Genomic DNA, 8197 nt, shown 5'->3' with positions numbered 1-8197 from the left:
TAAGATCAAAATCTATTCACACATAGTTTCTCAAATGGGGAAGTTTAAAGCTTAAAGTCAATTAAAATTGTCATAACATTTTAAAAACTAAAGACTATGAACTTGATACAAACCCTAGAACTGGTTAGAAATACTGGAGCACATCTTAACTATGTCATTTAACTAAAGGAAAATTGATTCCAACTATTACTTAGTTATCCTTTTACTTCCAAGGTTTCAATCACGACTTTGTCTTTGAGGAATCTGTTCATCACAAAACTCTAGAGAGCAGCACTTCGCATCACGTCACACAGGAAATGTTCTTGGTGCGTTGTTAATGACTACCAGTGATTCTTATTCTACTTCCCTTTTTACTCAAGTCAGGATGAACGAACTATGGCCCTCCTTTACTGAATTATATTTCTTAATCAAACTCCTAGCTATAGAAGGATTCTCCTCTATACCTCAAGAACTACTGTAAGTTAATTGATAATGAAAATAAGACCCTTGTTTGATATATTCGTTGTGTCTAGAGGCAAAATTTTAAGAGTTTCCATGGTAGGCATTTCAGAGACTGGCAAGATCTTACCATAAATCAAAAACTGGTTTGTCACCTCATTGTTAACTTTGCTATTGCTCTACAGCAAAAAACTGTCCTTCCTATTCTGTGGTGCTGTACTTCACACACTCTCAGTACAGCAGCAGCAACAGCACACTGGCCTCAGAGTCCTTCTCCTAAACTTGATACATTATTGTAGGGAAAAACTGCTCAGTTTACACAGAAATTAGAACTGAAGCAATTTATTAACAACATACAATTAAGTAGCAATCAGTGAGCTGTACATTTAAGATTCAGCAATCCAAATAAACCACAATATTAGCTACATACAAAATGCTAATAAACCACAATATTAGATGCCTATGAAATGTTTATTATAAACACATGCAAAAACAACCTCCTACAACAGCGTCCCAAAAAAATCTCTTTTCCCCACACCTCTTTCTCACGGAACCCTGAGTGGTTAGTTGCATTCCTGTCTGGTAGAGTTGGTGCCTCTCCTTGCACATCTGCTAGATGTGTCCATGCTCTGAATCACTTACCGGTGCAAAAGCACCATGCAAGTTCATAAACACACACCACAAGTGTGAGTACATATTGTTGCAGGCTGTGTTGTCAGGTCCTTAGGTGGATATTGGTACCAACAGGGAGGATGCCTCTTCCATCAGCACAGGTTTTACACCAGCAGAACATCTTCTGACTGTGTCAAACCACGTTCTGAGTATCGCTACTTTCAGTTCAAGATCTCTCCCTCCTTGTTACAAGCTTCCATGCTGATTTTATGCATATTTTCAGGCTGTTGCTTCTTTCATGAGTCAATATACATGCATATATGATTCTGTTAAGATAAAGAAGCTACAGTGATCAATCTCCCAATGTCATGTTCTCAGGAAAACAAGAGCATGAATATTTTGTCTCCTGAACTCAAATCTGAAACTTTTCTCCCCATTCATCTTCCTCTTCCTGCACAACAGCACAGTAATGCCACCCCTACATAAACAAAGAATGGAATACATCTCACATAGCTTTAGATATCTGCACCAGAACTAGTTACCTCAGTCTCGTAATAGGTTTTAGCTGAAATAGGGTTAAATAAATTCCATGTTAAATATGCATATTTCTCACTGCTGTTAGAAAAGAGAGTTCTGACTTCCAGCTCACATTTGCACATGAAGAATCTCATGCCAGATGTTTACATCATCTTGTAAATTGGCATTTACAAGCCCATTCCCTTCCCTTCCCTTCCCTTCCCTTCCCTTCCCTTCCCTTCCCTTCCCTTCCCTTCCCTTCCCTTCCCTTCCCTTCCCTTCCCTTCCCTTCCCTTCCCTTCCCTTCCCTTCCCTTCCCTTCCCTTCCCTTCCCTTCCCTTCCCTTCCCTTCCCTTCCCTTCCCTTCCCTTCCCTTCCCTTCCCTTCCCTTCCCTCCCACCCCCTCCCCTCCTGCACATAGCAGGACTTCTTCTGAACTACCTCCTAATCTCCAAGAATATGTAACATCAGGACTTCCATGACCTTGTCTGCTCTCCTCCCTAAGGCATGTAAACTTTGTAGACTGAGTCTGTACAGCTTTTTACAAAAGATGTTACAGATGCTAAAACAAGATGAAGAACCAAGGGTCTTGTTTGCTTTCAGTGAGGCTTATGCTAGCTTCTACTGATGCTAGAACAAGCAAGAACAAGCAAGAAATCCATGATGCAGTATCTTCATATCACTTGGAGCTTTTTAGCGCTCTAATACATTTCCATCAAATAGCCTTTTCTCCAGAACAAAGAACCCAGGTTTTCGTAATTGTGCTTCCTAATGCAGTCACCTCACCTTCAGATCATCCTTTTTGCCTTTGAACTTTTTCCAGCTCATCTGTAGCTTTTTTAAAAGGCAGAGATTGCAACCTCTAAGCATCAAATTAATGTTCTTATAAAGTCTGTTGTAAAATGAAGACCTTGTTGGTGACTGAAGATGGGGACCTCATAACTGAACCTCATAACTATGTGTAAAGTTGTGGGTGGTTTTATGTATTTAGATACATGTAGGTAATTTGCCACCTCAACCTCCAGTTGCTGTCTCAAAGTCTGCTTGTAAAGATAATCAGAGAGAATCTGTGGGTTCCAGGTGGAATTCGTTTTACGCTGCACTGCTAGCATCCTTGAAATATGAAAAATTTCAAAAAAAAAGTGGTAGCTTATGGATTCCAAAAGTTAATAATTAAACCACATTTTTCCAAGCAGGATTTCCAATTTGCTGATTAATTAATTCATTGTAGTCCCGTACAAGCTTACATACATCCTGTCACTGTCTATTTGGCTTCACCCCAATGTCAAGGTGTTTGATATTCTGCCCAATATGTTGTCACTTACCTACACATATCTTCCTTCCTCTTCTCCTTCTTTCATTTCAGACTGCAAAAATTTCCATAAACACTTTTATTCCCTTAATTTCACTTCACACTCATGGGTTTGATTTTGTATTCTTTATTTCATATATCCTTGCATATCATCTACCTGGACTTGTGCAAGGTCTTTGAAACAGTGCCCCACCACATCCTTATCTCTAAATTGGAGGGATGTGGATTTGATGGGTGGACCATCCAGTGGATAGGAAACTGGTTGACAGAACATAGACAAAGGGTGGTGGTCAATGGGTCTGTGTCCAGGTGGAGGCCGGTGACAAGCGGTGTCCCCCAGGGGTCTGTCTTGGGACCGGTGCTCTTTAACATCCTTATCAATGATATCGATGATGGAATTGAGTGCACCCTCAGCAAGTTTGCGGATGACACCAAGCTGAGTGGTGTGGTTGACACAACAGAAGGAAAGGAAGCCATCCAGAGGGATCTTGACAGGCTGGAAAGGTGGGCCTGGGTGAACCTAATGAGGTTCAACACTGCCAAGTGTAAGGTCTTGAACTTGGGCCGGAAGAATCCCAGACATAGGTACAGACTTGGAGAAGACCTCCTTGAGAGTAGCCCTGCTGAGAAGGACTTGGGGATTCTGGTGGATGAGAAACTTAACATGAGCCAGCAGTGTGCTCTTGCAGCTCACAAGGCCAATGGTATCCTGGGCTCCATCAGAAGAGGGGTGGCCAGCAGGGACAGGGAATTGATCATCCCTCTCTACTCTGCCCTCGTGAGGCCCCATCTGGAGTTCTGTGTCCAGGTCTGGGGCCCACAATACAAGAAAGATGTGGAACTGTTGGGGAGGGTTCAGAGGAGGCCACGAAGATGATTAGAGGGCTGGAGGACCTGCCCTACAAAGAGAGGCTGGGGGAGCTGGGCTTGTTCAGCCTGGAGAAGAGAAGGCTGCGGGGGGACCTCATTGCAGCCTTCCAGTACCTGAAGGGAACATACAAACAGGAGGGGAATCAACTTTTTAAATGGGTAGACAATGCCAGGACAAGGGGGAATGGATTAAAACTAAAGGAGGGAAGGTTTAGATTAGACATTAGAGGGAAGTTTTTTACAGAGAGTGGTGAGGTGCTTGAACAGGCTGCCCAGAGAGGTGGTGGATGCCCCATCCCTGGAAGTGTTCAAGGCCAGGTTGGATGGGGCACTGGGCAACCTTGTGTAGCTCCAGGCCTGGAGGTTGGTGGCCCTGCATGTGGCAGGGGGGTTGGAGTTCTATGATCCTTGGGGCGCCTTCCAACCCATGCCATTCTATGATTCTATGATCTTCCCGTTCTCTCCTATAATGTTGTCTTTGTCTTCCATAAATGTCTCATTTGTCAGTTTACTCTTACTTGTATTTTAAATACTTCACAAACTTTTACAGCTCTGTTTTGCTTTTTATGTCTGTTGTATAAACCTCACAGAATAAGTCACTTAAACCTTTAACAAAGACTCTTCCATTACATTGCTTTTACTGTGCTTTTATTACGTTAACACAGTGGCCTGGAATGGAGTCAGACAGGTCCTGTGTGGTGGTTTGTCCCTGGCTGGAGGCCAGACACCCACCAAATCTTCACTGTCTCTCCCCTTTTCAGCTGCACAGGGGAGAAAATACATATTGAGAGGCTTAGGAGTCGAGATAAGGACAGGGAGATATCATTCCGCAATCAGTGTCACGGCAAAACAGACTCAACATGAAATAAAAAGGCATCTAATTTATTGCACTACACACACACACACACACACACACACACAGAGTGAAATCTCTCTGTCTCTCTCCACGGGCTGCAGGTCCTGCCAGGGGTTTGTCCCAACACAGTCACAGCATCTTCCACATCTCCACCTGCTCCAGCATGGCATCTCTACTCCCCATCATCTTCCATGAGTAGCAGGGGGACAACCTGCTCCGCCATGGGTTTCTCCACAGGCTGCAGGGGAATCTTTCTCTCCAGCACCTACAGCACCTACTCCTTCCCCTTTGTCACTGACCTTGGTGTCTGCAAAGTTTCTCACTCCATTCCCTGCTGGCAAAAAGCAGTGTCTTGTGGGTTTTTTTCTCTTAAATATGATTCACAGAGGTGCTATGATGGGTGCTGATGGGTTCGGCCTTGGTCAGCGGAGAGTCTGGCCTTGAGCCAGCTGGTGTTTACTCTGTCTTGCTTAGGGCAAGCTTCTGGCTGCTTCTTGCAAAAGCCTCCCCTGCAGCCCACCCTCCTCTTCCAGAACCTTGCCACACAAAACCACACCACCATACCAGATTCATCCCTCACCTGATATAGTGGGAGTTGTGCCTACTTACTCCAAAAATGGATTAGAATTACTTAGATCAATATTTAAGCCAGGCTTGCAGCATCTGGGTGCCAAACTGACAAATTCAGGGGTTTAATACTCAAATCCCCAGAGAGTCTGTAGTTCTATTTGAAGTACTAGTAAATTCAAATTACAAGAATCATCTGAGCAAATGCAAATGTCTTAAATGTAGATATCTGAACTAGTTGTCTAGACTCTCTTTGTAGTCACAACAGAGAGATAAGCACTTTTGTGGTATGATTCATCTGACCTTTCAGAAATGTATGAGATCAACTGAACCCTGCAGGCACTTGTTTCTCAGCTAGGACTATAAAAGACTAAAAGATCTTTCAGATGAGGCTCTCTCAGATGTCCCTTAAGCAACTATAAGGGGAATCCAGAATAAATAGCCCAGATAAAGATGTTTGTAATATAAAGGCCTTAAGTTAACATTTCAGCCTTAATGCCACAGACATATACAGCTAGGCACCCTTTTTGAACACTTATTTGAAAGGCATTTTAGTAACAACCTAGGTTTTTATTACAGTCTGAATTGGGAATGCTAGTGTTTCAAAGATTAGGGATATTGCTCTATTAGCAGAGAGAACCTTTATAATTAACTAGGTGCCAGAAAATCTGAAAGAAAAAAACTGTTGTAATTTATAGTATTTTGCACCTTAAAATGAATGCCAACTATCCTCTCTAAAACTTAAAACGGTACCTTTGATGTATGCTCTCACACAACCTAGACCATCTAATTAAATTACTTCCTGCCTTTCAGATGACATTCCACTAGTCTTTGGCAACATTAATATAATTGATATAATCTATATTCATAGTAATACGAATACCAGAAATGAATTAAAAAAAGGGAAAAAAATGAAAAAAAGACAAAACAAAGGGATACCAGAGTCAGGATATTGCTACTACGTTTGTGATTCTGGACGTAATAAAGGACTGTTGCTTACATCAATACTGAGTCTTATCTCCTGACTGTCAAAAAAGTGACAGTTTCCACTAAGCCCCAAATTCTAGGAAATTCTACAGCTCTAAAAAGTATGCAAAATAATCAGGCTTATTTTTAACTGACTGAAGTTTCTTTTGCCGCTTTCTCATCCTGGCAAGAAGAGTGGGGCAATAGATGGCAACTTTCATACAGCTTTGTGTTTATACGTATCTTAAGGTACCTATGATAAAACCTAGTAAGGTTTTCATCCTAGCATACACTGAGTCCTGGGACATGACTAGAGAGCTACCCCAGAGCTGAAAGTCATACCACTTCTTGCAAAACACCTGTAACAGATCAGTGAGTTTTCAGAGCTCTTTAAAGTAGCAAAGTTCAATGAGCAAGTATAAGCAGTGGACAGAATGTGACCAAATGACTATTTAACACCTAAAGCTCATTTTCCCGTTCTGTACTGACTGAATTCTACAGACAGCTGCATACCAGACTCGTTTCTTTCTTGAAAGCCCGCTTAGGAGCAGAGCAGCATGGTATGTTGCCACCTGGTGTAGAGGTGATGTAAAAATCCTAGCTGACCCCCTGTATGAGCAAAGACTGTCACTGCAGAGGCGCATCTCCTCGTGGCCCATACCGGCAATGTCGTCAGTTCCCTTGCTTGCTGACTCACGTCTTGGAAAGAAATCAGCTCTGAGGAAAGAAACCGTCCTTCACCCTGTGATGATGCAAAACTGGCAAGTACAGGGCCTGAAGAACCTGCCTGAGAAAAGAGGAGAGAGGGAGTGATGGCTACAGGCAAAGGAGCTGGAGGCATTCAAACCAGTGCAAACGTACATGTTTACAGCTGTCAAGAGACAATGGGTTGATCCTGCCCTAAGATTCTGAAACATCAGGACTGTTACACAATCACTCATGTAAATGGGCTGTTCTTAGAGGAACGATGAAAGTCTGCTTCACATTAATCACTTCAAGACTTTCCTGCACGTCATTTGCCAAATAAATCCATGCTTTATAATGGAAACAATTTAAATAACCTGCTTGGTATTCAATTGCGCAAAGAATCTCTGCAAATAGGTAAAGCAGAGTGTGGGAGGGCTTTTAAGGCAACAATAAACATCACAAAGATTGTGTTATTTATAAAGACTGTGTTTTCCTCAGGAACACATCATTAATATAATTAAGGTTGGAAAACTTTTTACTTATTTTCAAAAACGTCCTGTTTAACTGCTGCCAACTGCTTTCTGTTAACTCCTACAAGAAATACCTTTCTTCAAAACCCTGTACGCTGCTGTGAGGAACAATTACAACCCCCAAAGCAGTATTCATTCTTCAGATATGATTTTCAACAGCAGATTTATGGGCAGATTTGATGCTAGTTGTGAAGGAAACTGATGCGGTGCATTTTATGGTCATTCAAGACTCCTACAACACAGCAGTATTCTATTGCCTCTGCAGCAGAAGATGTCATCACAAATGCGTTGTATGTCCTGCAGCAGAATATGTCATCACAAATATGTTGCACATGTGCACCTGACACTGAAAGATCTCTAGGGATGTTGATCTTTTCCTTTTTTTTTTTTTCTAAGAGAAGAGGTTTAACTGATCATCAGCTCTCTAGAGTTTGAAAGGAGAAAAAGTAGCTTTACCACAAAAATATTTCAGGTGCTTCTTTACAAAATTGGTGACAAATCTTTTCTGGACCACTTCAAGAGCGTTTCTTACAGCTGGAACATACCCGTGACCCCATGACTGCCAATGCTGGTTTTGTTTATGCACAATACCCATGGCATTGTACAATTTTACCAAGCTGCTTGTATTTTTTTCAATTCAGAAATCTGCAACAGAAGTTATTAAAAATTCAAACAATTCACTGCTATCAAGGACTTCGCATAGAAAATTATTTGACTGAAATATCATATTGTAGACTCAGTAGTGCTACCATTATTTGCCACAGAAGGAAGAGCAGACTGCTGAAGTCATATAGAGCCATGGAACAGAATTTAGAACACAGAGTGCACAGAAGAGTATTAAGG

Source organism: Gallinula chloropus (assembly GCF_964237585.1).
Source record: "Gallinula chloropus genome assembly, chromosome: Z".
NCBI lineage: Eukaryota > Metazoa > Chordata > Aves > Gruiformes > Rallidae > Gallinula > Gallinula chloropus.
Note: the sequence above shows the minus strand (reverse complement) of the source record.